The sequence below is a fragment of the Zingiber officinale genome, chromosome 8B, assembly GCF_018446385.1.
Source record: "Zingiber officinale cultivar Zhangliang chromosome 8B, Zo_v1.1, whole genome shotgun sequence".
Classification (NCBI taxonomy): Eukaryota; Viridiplantae; Streptophyta; class Magnoliopsida; order Zingiberales; family Zingiberaceae; genus Zingiber; species Zingiber officinale.
Window position 1 is genome coordinate 89,702,572 of NC_056001.1, and position 15,979 is coordinate 89,718,550.

Sequence of the window (15,979 nt, forward strand, 5' to 3'; positions counted from 1 at the left end):
GAAGACACTATGGCCATATTTCTACGTGGTTTAAATCTAGAAATTGCTGATATTGTTGAATTGTAGCATTATGTTGAGCTGTCGGATATGGTCCACCAAGCACAAAAAGTGGAAGAACAACTCAAGAGGAGAGGATTGGCTAGGAAGGGACAACCAATGACTACACACGGCACATGGCGGACAACTCCAAGAAAGGAGGAACAACCTCAAAATAAGCCAAAGTTTGAACCTTTCAAGAAGTCCAAACCCACACCATCAACTACTCAAGGTAATCGCGAGCCCATTTCCTCCAAAACTCATGATATCAAGTGTTTTAAATGTCAAGGACATGGTCATATAGCTAGTCAATGTGTGAACAAAAGGGTGATGGTAATAAACGCTCAAGGTGAACTTGAGTCGGAAGATGAGGATGAAATAGTTGAAGAAGTGCCACAAAAAGAGGACAGTGATGATGAACAACATGCTGTTATTGGAGACTTATTGGTGGCCCGACGAGTTCTCAATCTATAAGCTAAGGAGGAAGAAGGTAATCAAAGGGAGAATTTGTTTCATACCCGTTGCTTTGTCAATAACAAGATTTACAGTGTTATTATTGATGGGGGGAGTTGCACCAATGTGGCAAGTACTGATTTGGTGGAGAAATGATCACTACCAACTCGGAAATATTCACGACCTTATCGACTCCAGTGGCTAAACGATTGCGAAGAAATCAAGGTAACAAAACAAGTCTTGGTAGCAATCTCCATTGGCAAATATGAAGATGAGCTGTTGTGTGACGTGGTTCCCATGCATGCATGTCATCTATTGTTGGGAAGACCTTGGCAATTCGATCGAAAGGTAACACATGATGGCCTCACAAATAAGTATAGTTTTACTTTGAAAGGGCAACCTATTATTCTTGTACCGTTGACTCCAAGACAAGTTATGGAGGACCAGTTGAGACTACAAAAAGCAAATGAAAAGAAGAAAGAAAAAGACATTAAGAGAAAAAAAATTGAGAAAAAAGAAGAAGAGGGAAAGAAAAATGAGAGGAAAGAAGATGAGAGGAAAGAGACAAAAGGAGTGGGCAAGGAAAAAAAGGAGAGAGAAAGAAAAATATTTTTATGCAAAAAAAGGTGAGATTAAGCGAGCTTTGTTTTCAAATCAGCTGCCCCTTATCCTTTTGTATAAGGAGGCACTCTTGAGCACTAACGACCTTAACAATTCTTTGCCTAGTGTTATTGTTTCTCTCTTACAGGAATTTGAGGAGGTCTTCCCTGAAGAGGTTCCGCATGGTTTACCTCCCATTAGAGGAATTGAGCACCAAATTGACTTCATACCTGGTGCTACCATTCCGAATCGACCTTCCTATAGAAGTAATCCAGAGGAAGCAAAGGAACTTCAGAGACAAGTTAATGAATTATTAGAAAATGGGTATGTTCGAGAAAGCATGAGTTCTTGCGTCGTTCCTGTGTTACTAGTTCCCAAGAAGGATGGAACATGGAGGATGTGTGTGGATTGTCGAGCCATCAACAACATCACCATAAAGTATCGCCATCCAATTCCTAGGATTGATGATATACTTGATGAATTGCATGGTTCTTGTGTGTTCACAAAAATTGATCTTAGGAGTGGATATCATCAGATTAGGATGAAGGAAGGTGATGAATGTAAAACTGATTTTAAAACCAAACATGGCTTATATGAATGGTTAGTAATGCTTTTTGGCTTAACTAATGCTCCTAGCACTTTTATGCATTTGATGAACCATGTTTTGCGTGATTTCTTAGGAAAATTTGTAGTTGTGTATTTTGATGATATTTTGATTTATAGCAGAAGCTTAGAAGAGCATGTTACACATTTAAGGTTAGTTTTGAGTGTGCTAAAAGAAGAAAAACTTTTTGCTAACCTCGTTAAATGCTCCTTTTGTACGGAGAAAGTCGTGTTTCTTGGTTTTGTTGTTAGTACTAAAGGCATTGAGATGGATGAGGAAAAGGTGAAAGCAATCCAAGAGTGGCCAACACCGACAACAATTAGCCAAGTGAGGAGTTTCCATGGTTTGGCCAGCTTCTATCGATGGTTTGTTCGTGATTTTAGCAATATTACAGCTCCTCTTACTAAAGTCATCAAGAAAAATGAGTCATTCAAGTGGGGAGAGGAGCAAGAGAGGGCCTTCAACACCTTGAAAGAAAAGCTAAGTTCTGCTCATTTACTAATCCTACCAGATTTTTCTAAAACCTTTCAAATTGAATGTTATGCTTCTGGTGTTGGTATAGGTGCTGTGCTTATGCAGGAAATGAGACCCATTGCTTATTTCAGTGAGAAGTTGAGTGGAGCCACTCTCAACTATCCCACATATAACAAGGAAATGTATGCATTGGTGAGAGCATTGGAGACATGGCAACATTACCTATGGCCAAAAGAATTCGTGATTCACACAGATCATCAATCTCTAAAGCATTTGAAGAGCCAACATAAGTTGAACTGACGCCATGCTAAATGGGTAGAATTCATTGAGACATTTCCTTATGTGATCAAATACAAGCAAGGAAAGGAGAACGTAGTTGCTGATGCACTATCTCGAAGGTATGCTTTACTGTCCACTTTAGATACGAAGTTACTTGGATTTGAATATATCAAGGATTTATATACTAACGATACTGATTTTTCTGAGGTGTTCAAAGCATGCGATAAGGTTGCATTTGGTAAGTTCTATAGGCATGATGGGTTTTTATTTCGTGAAAATAGATTGTGTGTGCCTATGTGTTCGTTACGTGAATTATTCACTAGGGAAGGCCATGGTGGTGGATTGATGGGTCATTTGGCGTTACTAAGACTTTAGGGGTTTTACAGGATCATTTCTTTTAGCCTCATATGAAACGCGACGTGGAAAGAATTTGTGAGAAGTGTATCACTTGTAAACAAGCTAAATCTAAATTGAAACCCCATGGCTTGTATACTCCTTTGCCTATACCTAGTGAACCTTGGACTGATATTTCAATGGACTTTGTTTCGGGATTACCCCGGACCAAGAGGGGGAGAGATTCAATTTTTTTTGTGGTAGACAGATTCTCTAAAATGGCGCATTTCATTCCATGTCATAAAACCGATAATGCATCGCATATAGCTGAATTGTTCTTTAAAAAGGTTATTAGGTTGCATGGCATGCCTAGGACCATTGTCTCTGATAGAGATGCAAAATTTTTGAGTTATTTTTGGAAGACTTTGTGGGGGAAATTAGGAACTAAATTGTTATTCTCTACTACTTGTCACCCCCAAACTGATGGGCAAACTGAAGTGGTCAATCGAACCTTGTCCTTTTTACTTCGTGCGGTCATTAACAAGAATTTGAGAATATGGGAAGATTGTCTACCTCATGTTGAATTTTCTTACAATAGGAGCATACATTCTGCGACTAAATTTTCTCCATTTGAAATTGTTAATGGTTTCAATCCCTTGTCACCATTATATTTCATTCCTTTAGCTGTAAGTGAGCATATAAACATAGATGGTAAGCAGAAGGCCGAATTCGTAAAGAAGATTCATGAACAAGCACGACTGAATATTGAGAAAAGAACACAGCAATACATGCAACAAGCTAACAAGGGGCGCAAGAAAATTGTGTTTGAACCAGGAGAATGGGTTTGGTTGCACTTCCGAAATGAGCGATTTCCGGACAAATGTCGTTCTAAACTTCTACCTCGAGGGGATGGCCTATTTCAAGTATTAGAGTGCATCAATGATAATGCCTACAAACTTGAACTACCAGGTGAGTATGGCGTACATTCTACATTTAATGTTGCTGACTTATCCCCATTTGATGCAGGTGATGATTTGAGGACAAATCCTTTTCAAGAAGGGGAGAATGATGTATTCCCAAGGGTTGAAGATAGGAGAGATCAGTTATCACTTCCAGAAGGCCCAATTACAAGACTACGGGCAAAGCGTTTCAAGGAAGCACTAAATGGGCTAATCAAAAAATATTGGGAGGACTATGAGCAAGGAGAAACCAAGATAATCGCAACTGCTAGTCGTGGTCTAATCCATGTAATCTGGCATAACCATCCATGACTGGCCGCGCTTAACGAAAGAACGCTAATAAGCATGCAAAGCATGGGAATTCGTTCATGCATGAAGACTTAAGTATTTTAGATTGTTTAATGAAGCATGCAACTTGGGACTCTAATTGTGCATGTATTTATTTTGTTTTGGGTTTCTAGATAGCTTGCATGAGGCATGCAACATTGGGACTCTAATTCTGCATGTACTTATCTTGTATTTTTCCTTGTTCACTCCCATTATATAAGGGAGGGACATCTTAGTATGCAGCAACTTAGTTTTTGGTGAGATTGTGTGCTCTCTTAGTTCTTGAAAGAACTTGCAGAACTTATCAAGTCTACTCTCGTTGGGTTCAACCCATCGAAACTTATCACCCCTAGGTGTGGCGTTTCTTTCCTTCGTAGGCTTGGTTCGTGCCAATTCTTGGTTACGGGTCAAGGCTCACACTCTTGTCGTTTAGTTCTTGGGGTTCTATCCACCTTTGTTTCGAGTTCCATCACATTTATTGGTGGGGTCATATCAGTTAGTCAACTCAACTAACATTGCCTCCATCAAATAGCTCAATGTCTTGACCACTTGATTATTTACCCAAAGTCTTGAAGTCTATATTTCTTATCAAAGTATTTGACCTTTTATCAATATTTGTCAGAGGATATTTATGGGCACAGGTTTGAGAGCTGTAGTGATACCCTCTTAATAGGTAAACTCTCGGTCAAGAAGTTAAGTGACCCTTTGGACTTTGGAATCATTCCCTTATTAGGGATATTTGAGTACCCAGAATGATGAGATTTGACATACTTCTTAGCATATATCGGTTGGTCATTTATTGTATTATACTCAATGATCGAGTAAGGGTAGTAACCAAGAAACCCCCGGACTAACCATCTTTGGTATTCATCGAGACTAATGATGAAGGAATATTCTGTTTCAGTAATATAAGCTAAGCAGTTACTATCTAATGATGTCAAAGATATTTACTATCATTAATGAGATTTAACCAGGATAGTACATCACTTTACTCAGATATCTATATAGTTTGAGAAATACCTAGATATATTTCTAGATGAACTCCTTAGCTTTCCGCCTGAAAGTCAAGTGGAGTTCGTGATTGAGTTATTTTTAGGTACAACACTGATACTCTTTGTCAAAAAGAAGGATGGATGATTTCCTTTAATTCTATTATTGATCATAAAGCTATCAAGGTTGATTGATGTTGAGGACGATTTGGGATTGTGGATATGATGTAATTAGATTTTTGTGATATGTATGATCTAATGATCTAGTAGTGGATATCTGATTTAATAGTCTATGATTAAGTAATTGTCATTGATAGTGACATGAGGAGTAGTATGTGTGTGATATTTATAGATTTAATGATTTACACTTGGTGATCAAATTATAAACCTTTTGTCAGTGATCTTACTGTTGAGTGTGCTCGTTCTACAAACGTTATGGGTGTTGGATGCTACTTGGAATTCCGTTCTGCTTCCCCTGTACAAAAATTTGTACAAGTACAGAACTTTCCTAGCAACCTATGTGTTCCTCATGAGTTAAACTTGAATTGGAAACAGAACTTAACATTTTTACTTCAAGTTCAACTCATGTGTTATTCAGTAGTTAAAACTTGGATTGCAAATGATACTTAACATTATTAATCCAAGTTCATCTCATGTTACAGAAGTTGATTAAATATCTATTTCAAGGATTGGCTTCCAGGTTAAACTAGCGAGACACTCAACCTTCTTAGGTATGGGAGCATCCACCACTTCCTAGACAAAGCCTTTCAAAGAAATTGGATATTTAAACTTCTTACAGTAACCCTAGGTTTAACTACAGAGACCTCAATAGAAGCACAAGATCAAAACACTAAATCGAGATACAAAAAATGAAACACGAAATAGCTAGCCTCTTGTGTTGGTATTTCAGGATCCATACAAAGAAAAACTAGTTTCACTACAGAATTAAGAACTAGTTATACCTTTCTTTGTAAACAAAGACCTCTTGATCTTCTGTTGTATTCCTCTCCTCCTCTTGGACATCGTGTGGGTGACGATCTACCAAGATGAAATCCACCCAAACCTTCTTCTTTGCCTACAAGTTTCGGCCACCCAAAGAATGCAAAAATAGGAAACTTCCTTCTCTTCTCCTTCTTCTTCAAGCAACCGCTGGCCCTTATGTTCTTCCCCTCCAAGCAAGGTTTCGGCCACCAAGCAAGATGAGAAGAAGAATAGCTAAAAATAGCGGCCGACCCTAGGAGAACAAGCAAGGAAAGAATAGAGAGAGGGGTGTCGGCCACCAAGGAAAAGAGAGGAGCTTTTGAGAGATTTTTTACCTCTTGTAAGGCATCCTCTACATCTCTTTTATAATCCTTGGTCATGGCAAAAAAGGAAATTTTAATAATAATTAAAATCTCCCTCTTTTAAATTTCTTATTGTGATGGCTATAAAAGGAAAGTTTTAAAATTAATCTCTCTCTTTTAAACATTATAGATGGCTACAAAAAAAAGGAAAGATTAAAATTAAAGCTTCTCTTTTAAATCATGATTACAAAAAAGGAAAGTCTTATCAAAATTAAAATCTCTTTTTTAAACATTATAGATAACTACAAAAAAGAAAAGATTTTAACAAAATTAAAATCTCTCTTTTAATCCTTTGTAGATAGCTATAAAAGGAAAGATTTTAAAACTCTTTTTTAAAACTCTCCTTTAAAACCATGTGGATGACTTCAAAAAGGAAAGATTTTACCAAAATTTAATTTTAAATAAAATCTCCTTTTCTATCATTCTATGGTCGGCCCCTTGCTTGTGCACCAAGCAAGGCTTGGTCGGCCACTACTTGTGCTCCAAGGTAATGCTTGGTTGGCACCCTTGCACCAAGCAAGGATGTGTCCGGCCCATTACTTGAGTAAGAAGTGGACTTTGTGGATACAAGGCTTTATAGAGTCTACAACAGGGACCGAGAGGAGGAATTGGTTTTGGCCTCCTAATGAGCTTGAGCTTCCTGTGTTCGTCCCGAACACCCAACTCAAGTTCATCAATAATAACTCATACCACTAAAGAGTCATTATTGAACTACCGCACCAATCTCATATTACATTATGGGCTCCTTCTTATTATGAGTGCATTAATCTCCCTGTATTTAAGATATCGAATGACCATTAATTAAATGAGTTACTGACAACTCACTTAATTAATATCTACTCCAAGAGTAGTACCACTCAAATTCATTTTCGTGTCAAAACTAAGTCCACCTATAGGGTTTACATGACAATCCTTATGAGCTCCTCAAAGAGACATCATCAACCTAGATAACTAGGACACAGTTTCCTTCTATAATCAACAACACACCATATAAATAATATTATTTCCCAACTTATCAGGCCTATTAATTTAACGAATAAATCTCACTCATTGATAAATTAAAGAAATAAATACTAAATATATGTGCTTGTTATTATATCGGGATTAAGAGTACGCACATCCATAATAACAGAGGTTATGTTCTTTTATACAGTTAGTATAAAAGGAACAACCTCAAATGGTCCTGCTCAATACCACATAGTGTACTAGTGTAATTTTATAGTCAAGATAAACTAATACCAAATTATACTACAACCATTCCAATGGTTTATCCCAATCCATCTTGGTTGTGAGCTACTATTTATAATTTATAAGGAACTGATAACATGATCTTCTGTGGACACCACACACCATGTTATCTACAATATAAATTAAATGGACAACTGCATTTAACTAAATGCAGATATTCGACCAATGTGATTCTTATTACAAAATAAATATTCATTCAATAAATGTCCATACAAAAATCTAGGCTTTTAGTATACATCCTAACAATCTCCCACTTATACTAAAAGACTATGCTGCCATTTATCTATCATACATCTGATTCCCATCCCCTTAACATGTTTATCAAAATCTCTCGTCGGAAGGGCCTTAGTGAAAGGATCTGCTAGGTTATCTTTTGATGTAATCTTGGTGACAACAACTTCTCCTCGCTTTACGATATCTCGTATCAGGTGGTACTTGCGCTCAATATGTTTACTAGCCTTATGGGCGCGTAGTTCCTTCGAGTTTGCTACTTCACCACTATTATCACAATAAATTTTCATAATTTTGGACAAACCAGGAATCACATCTAAGTCCATTAAAAATTTTCTGAGCCATACAACTTCTTTGGCTGCCTAAGAGGCTGCCACATACTCAGCTTCCATGGTGGAGTCCGAAACACATTTCTGCTTAACACCCCTCCATGTAATGGCTCCACCTCCCAAAGTAAACACATACCCTGAGGTTGACTTACTATTGTCCCTATCTGATTAGAAGTCCGAATCTATGTAACCCAAAGGAAGCAAATCATCTGCCTGGTAAACTAGCATATAATCTCTAGTCCTTCTCATGTACTTTAATATATGCTTTACAGCAATCCAATGTCCCTATCTTGGATTACTTTGATATCTACTAACCATGCCCACAGCAAAACATATATTCGGTCTCATACATGCATTGCATACATTAGGCTTCCTACCGCCGATGCATAAGGAACTGCCTGTTGGGTTCTTCGGGCCACGAAAACCGCTTTTTCGCGTCGCGGAAACCCCGAGTCACCCAAAGCCGTAGATCCGTGCAAAGATTCGTAAACAAAACTTTTCGAAAAACCTTTTCTTGTACGAGTTTGTAAAACCTTTAGATCTACACTAGATAAGGGTTATACCTTCGAAGCGTGCCTTTCGCTTATCCCGCTCGTCCAAGGAGTTGCCGGATCTCTAGACCGTCAAGCGCCGGTCCTCTAGAAGTATCCACACGGACACGTAGGTGGAGAAAAACCTCACACAAAGGTGTGCTAGCACCTTGGTGAGATTCGGCCAAGCAAGGAGGAGAGGGAGAGGGAGAGCTTGAGAGGAAGAAGGAGGAAGATTCACCACACTTGAAATGAAAATGAATGAAAATCAATCCAAATTCAAAAGTGGCCGGCCACATCTCATCAAGTGTAACTCCCCATTAAATGCAATTAATGTGAAGTTAATAAGAAAATGGCATTGTAACTTCCATGAGGTGGCACACCATGATGATGTTGAACATCATCATTGGTCCACCTAATGCCAACTCACCAATGAGGTGGCAAAAGGTCAAGTCAAAATTGACCTTTGGTCTTCCTTCTCTAGTCAAGTCCAACTTGACCCAATCTCTACCATGGTTGATCTAATCCAACCATTTGATTCGAGCCAACTTAATATAATGAATCTAATTCATTAAATTAAATTGATTTAATAAGTCATAATCTAAATTTGACTCATTAAATACATGAATCAACTTGAGTCGAACTCAAGTTAGCCCAATTAGGATTACTCTTAATCCAATTTGATTCATCAAATGAATCTAATTCTCTTGGTTCATCATATGAACCTAATCTCCATCTAATTGTCCTAAGTGTGTGACCCTATAGGTTCTTGTAACGTTGGCAATGCCCTAAACCCATTTAGGAGCATAAGTAATGAGCGGTATCTAGCAACACATCATTACTACCCAAGTTACAAGAATGTCGAGATCCGACATCACCTTGTGACTACTAATTGTGACTCCTCACAATATGTGACATTGTCCTTCTATCCTAGACATCTAGATTGATCAATGTGAGGCATAGACCGTGTCATCCTCTAATCAATCTAAATCTTGAACTCCAAGTAGACTCACTCGATCAAATGAGCTCAACATCTAATGTTGACTCATTTGGGCATGGCCATGCACTTAGTGGTCTCACTCTATCAAGAATAGCGATGTCGCTCCCGTCATATGGGAGAGATAGATCCCATCTACATCACTCACATCCCTCTGCATAATTCATTACATACCCAGTAATCGCCTTTATAGTCCACCCAGTTACGGGTGACGTTTGACGAAACTAAAGTACATAACTCCTTATGTAGGGATCCATGGTGACTTCAGGTCTAAGGACTAATAGTCATACTAATAGCCACATGAGAAAGTATATGACACTCATATAACGATCCATGATACTTTCTCATGGCGGGTCATTAAGTATACATTCTCTAATGCATACCCATGTGTCAGCTTGATATCTCTATATCCATGACATGTGAGATCAAGTCATCGAGCTGACCTACATGCTAGTCTTATTGTATTAACATTGTCCCTGAATGCTAATACTCGACTAGGAATGATTTAGAGTAGTGTTCCCTATATCATCTCACTATCGATTCAACTAATCGATTGATATAGGTATGAACCTTCTACTCAAGGACGCTATTATACTTAGTCTATTTGGCACTAATATAAATAAGTATAATAACCAAACAAATGCCTTTATTAATATACAAGAATATGATATACATGAGTCCATACAATCATCAAATGATTGGCTCTAGGGCTCTAACTAACAATCTCCCACTAGCACTAGTGCCAATCAGTATAGGCTCTAAGGCCTAAAGACCTAGTGTGACCATCATGCTTCCTCTGTGCCAAAGCCTTGGTCAAGGGATCTGCGATGTTAGCCTCTGTCGGTACTCTGCAAATCTTCACATCTCCTCTATCGATAATCTCTCGAATGAGATGGAAGCGCCGTAGTATGTGCTTGGTCCGGTGTGAGCGAGGTTCCTTTGCATGCTATAGCTCCATTGTTGTCACAATAGAGCTCAATGGATCAGCGATGCTAGGAACCACCCAAGTTCGATGATGAACTTGCGGATCCAACCTTTTGCTGCCTCTGATGCGGCAATATACTCGACCTCGTTGTAGAATCAGCTCGTGTCACCTTGAACTCTTCCACTCACAGCACCACCATTTAAGCAAAACACGAACCCTGACTGCGATCGGTAATCATCCTGATCGGTCTGGAAGCTGGCATCACTGTAACCCTTTACAGTTAGCTCATCATTACCTCCATATATCAAGAAATATTCTTTAGTCCTTCGTAAGTACTTAAGAATATTCTAGACCGCTATCCAGTGACTTTCACCTGGATCTGACTGGTATCTGCTCGTCATGCTCAAAGCATACGAGACATCAGGTCGAGTACATAGCATGGCGTACATGATCGATCCTATGGCTGAGGCATAAGGGATCTGATCCATGCGATCTCTCTCCTCTCTAGAAGAGGGACCTTGAGTCTTCGAAAGACTCACGCCATGTGACATTGGCAGAAATCCCTTCTTGGAATTATGCATGGCAAACCGAAGGATTACCTTGTCAATGTATGTACTCTGACTTAGGCCAAGCAATCTCTTAGATCTATCTCTATAGATCTGTATCCCTAGAATGCGGGATGCCTCACCTAAGTCCTTCATTGAGAAACAACTCCCTAGCCAGGTCTTGACAGACTGAAGCATAGGGATGTCCTTCCCAATGAGTAGTATGTCATCCACATACAATATGAGGAAGACAACTATGCCCCCTACAACCTTCTTGTAGACACAAGGCTCATCTTCGTTCTTGATGAAACCAAACTGTTTGATTGCATCATCGAATCGAAGATTCCAGCTCCGAGAAGCTTGCTTTAGTCCATAAATGGACCTATGCAGCTTGCATACTCTACTAGTATGCTGTGGATCTACAAAACCCTCAGATGTGTCATGTATACATCCTCGAGTAGGTTTCCATTCAGAAACGCGGTTTTGACATCCATCTGCCATATCTCATAGTCATGGTAGGCTGCAATAGCAAGCATGATCCGAATGGACTTAAACATCGCCACTGGAGAAAAGGTTTCATCATAGTCAATACCATGAATCTGCTTGAAACCTTTAGCTACCAAGCGACCCTTATAGATAAGTCCATCCATGTCAGTCTTTCTCTTAAAGACCCACTTGCACCCAATGGGTTTTACCCCTTCAGGTTGATCAACCAAAGTCCATACTTGGTTGGTGTACATGGATTCCATCTCGGATCTCATGGCTTCTAGCCATTTCTCAGAATCTGGTCTCATCACAGCTTCTTGATAGGTGGTAGGCTCATCCTCTATGAGCACAATGTCATCATGGTCAGACAAGAGAAAAGAGTATCTCTCAGGCTGACGACGTACCCTATCAGACCTGCGAAGAGGTATGTCTACTTGAACCGGTTGTTGTTCCTCAACTCCTTGTGGAACAACATCATCCACAACACTTTGTGGTTCCAGTTCAATTTCCATCGAGGCATTAGTGCTATTGTTCGCATCTTGAACTTCTTCAAGATCGAACGCACTCCCACTAGTCTTCTAGAAATAAAGTCCCTTTCTAGAAAGACCCCAGTCTTTACCACAACTACCTTGTGCTGACTGGGAATGTAGAAGTAATATCCCTTAGTTTCCTTGGGATATCCAATGAAATAGCACTTGTCAGATTTGGGTCCTAATTTGTCTGAGACTTGACGTCGTACGTAAGCCTCACAGCCCCAAATCCTCATGAAAGACACCTGGGCATCTCTCCCAGTCCATATCTTATATGGTGTCTTTATCACGGCCTTGGATGGAACTCGGTTGAGAATGAAAGCTGCCATGTCTAGAGCATATCCCCATAGATATGTCGGAAGATCTGTGTGACTCATCATAGATCGCACCATATCTAATAAGGTACGATTCCTCCTTTCGGATACACCATTCCACTGTGGTGTTCCAGGAGGAGTGAGTTGAGATAAAATCCCACACTCAGCTAAGTAGTCACGGAACTCATGGCTTAAGTATTCACCACCTCGATCTGATCGAAGTATTTTAATACCCTTGCCAAGCTGGTTCTGTACTTCATTCTTGAATTCTTTGAACTTTTCAAAGGACTCAGACTTATGTGTCATCAAGTACACATAACCATATCTACTGAAGTCATCAGTAAATGTGATGAAGTATCTATAACCGCCTCTAGCAGCAACATTGAAAGGGCCACATACATCACTATGTATGAGTCCTAACAAATCAGTTACTCTCTCGCTGTGCCCACTAAAGGGAGTCTTGGTCATCTTGCCTCGTAGTCATGACTCGCATATCTCATATGATTCAAAATCAGATGAGTCCAGCAAACCATCCTTATGGAGCTGGGATAAGCGCTTGTCATTTATATGACCTAAGCGACAGTGCCAGAGATAAGTTTGGTTCAGGTCATTTGACTTGAACTTCTTGGTATTTATGTTATAAATAGGGCTCTCAAGGTCTAGAATATAGAGTCCGTTTATTAGTGGTGCACTATAATAGAACATATCTTTTAAATAAACAGAACAACATTTGTCTTTTATTATAAAAGAGTATCCTTTCTTGTCTAAACAAGAAACTGAAACTATGTTCTTAGTAAGAGCAGGCACATAACAACAATCATCTAAATCTAGTACAAGCCCAGAGAATAAGTTCCTACAGCAACAGCAGCAACCCGTGCTCCATTGCCTACTCGTAGGTCCACCTCGCCCTTTGCCAATGCTCTGCTATTTCTCAGCGCCTGCACATCAGTACAAATGTGAGAAGCACATCCAGTATCTAATACCCATGATGTAGAAATAGATAGATTGACTTCTATAACATATATACCTGAAGTGGAAGTCTCACTTCTTTTCTTCTTAAGATCCTCCAAGTATACCTTGCAGTTTCTCTTCCAGTGCCCGGTCTGACCGCAGTGGAAGCAGGTAGCATCCTTGGCGACCCCTCCTTTAGGCTTCAGTGCCTTGCCTTTGCCCTTGGTTTGGGACTTTCCCTTACCTTTGGGCTTGCCCTTGCCCTTGTGCTTCTGGACCATCAGAATGGGCCTAACCTTCTTAAGGTTAATCTCAGCAATTCGTAACATACTAAGTAGCTCGGGCAGTGGCTTGTCAATCTCGTTCATGTTATAGTTGAGAACGAATTGACTATAGCTATCTGGCAAGGACTGCAAGATCAAGTCAGTGGCCAGCTCTTGGCCAAGTGGGAACCCCAGTCTTTGTAGGTTCTCTATGTACCCAATCATCTTGAGTACATAAGGACCTACAGGAGCCCCGTCTGACATCTTGCACTGAAACAGTGCCTTCGAGATCTCAAATCTCCCATGCCTCGCTTGTCCCTGATATAGTTGGCGAAGATGCTCAACCATATCAAAAGCGCCCATCAACTCATGTTGCTTCTGAAGCTCTGAGTTCATGGTCGCGAGCATTAGACATGACACATCTAATGCGTCATCTTGATGCTTCTTGTAAGCATCTTTGTCGGCTCGCGGGGCATTGGCAGGAGGAGCCTCCAGAATGGGCTGCTCCAGAACGTACAGCTTACGCTCCTGGGTGAGAACTATTCTCAAGTTCCTGTACCAGTCCAGAAAATTCGCTCCGTTGAGCTTGTCCTTCTTAAGGACAGATCGCAGGGAGAAGGAATTCGTGTTCGACGTCATGGTTATCTACAACAGAAAATTTGCAGAAATAAATATCATATTCTTTAAAAATCATTTAATTAGGTCTTTAATTAAATGATGCTCCCACTGAATTCTATAATTCTTGTGGGACAAGATTCACATCATACTAACCCTTGAGTTAGCTTTGGCTAATACGCCCAAGGCTTAGTATGATCGGTAGGTAACGATTACCAATTACATCTCTATGCAACTCTTGTTTATAGAATCAATATCCGCATTTATATTAAAACTCGAGTTAGCTTTGGCTAATACGCCCGAGAGTTAATATAGATGTGATTTTGACCTACCTTTCCAACTATTGGAAGAATGCCTATAGTTGACTCGATCCAACCGAGTAACTAGGAATACTCAATCTAATTGAGTTTGTATTCACCCATGCGTTGATAGGCGGGACCAAGATTGTCCCTCCGTACCCTACCAAGATAATATGTATTGCTCTGCTTTGGCAGATTCAACAATACATGTGATCGAGGTAGTGATAGGTATCACGGCACGGTTAGGCATTAGAGTTGAGTCGATTGAGATCTAATCTAATCGAAAAGGATGCATCTTGTGCACGACTTAGATCTAATCTAATCGCAAGGGTGCATCATGTGCACGACTTAGATCTAATCTAATCGTAAGGCACTAATTAATTAACTACTTATTAAATATGCATCACATACACAAGCAATTAATTAATCTATTTGTAATTTAGTCATGGCCCTACTACGATCTTCTCAAGCCAATGAGAAGATCGATTGGTCAACCTAGGGTCAACAGCTTCTCCAAGCTCCTCCCTTTGACCACCTTGTGTTGCTCGTGCCCGCCTCGGAACTCCGTCTCGTGTGGACCCTCCACCGCTCCAATTTGTACATTACAATTTGAAACTCGAGTTACATTCGAGTCTAAATCTAATTTACAACAAGAATATAAGAGAAGGCACGACGCGCAGGTCGCGAATAAATAAAAACATACAACACGCGCAAACACATAACGGCACGCAAGCCGTATTATGAATTACAACACAACCAATCATATTGGGTTTTGGGCCATGACTATCACAAAATTTATATATAATTCAAAATTATATATTTTCATAATTTTCTATAATTTTAAAATTAATTTTTAAAATTTTGCGAGTAAAATTTCCCGGCGGTCCCGTTTAGCGGTTTCGGGCGCAATCGCGGAACGGATCCCCTTGCGGGGCCCAGGGGCAGCGCCCCTACCTGTGATCTAACCATCGCGAAGGTTCCTTTGCGATCCAATAGCGCCTAAACCCGCTGTCCCAAAACGATTTGGGCCGAGACATTGCCGTTTCGAAAAAATCTTCCCGGCGGGTTCGTTTTTAGCGATTTCGGGTGCAATCGTTGAGCAAATCCCCTTGCGGGGTTAGGGGCAGTACCCCTACCCGCGATCTAACCATCGCGAGTTGCTCCTAAGCGATCTAATGGCACCTGACCCCGCTGTCCCAAACAGATTTGGGGCAAAACGAAGCCGTTTAAAGGAAAACTTTCCGGTAGCCGAAGCCTACAAGTGCCGAGACACTTGTGCTTCGCTTCTACGGAAAAATTACTCATAAAAACTCTAAAAA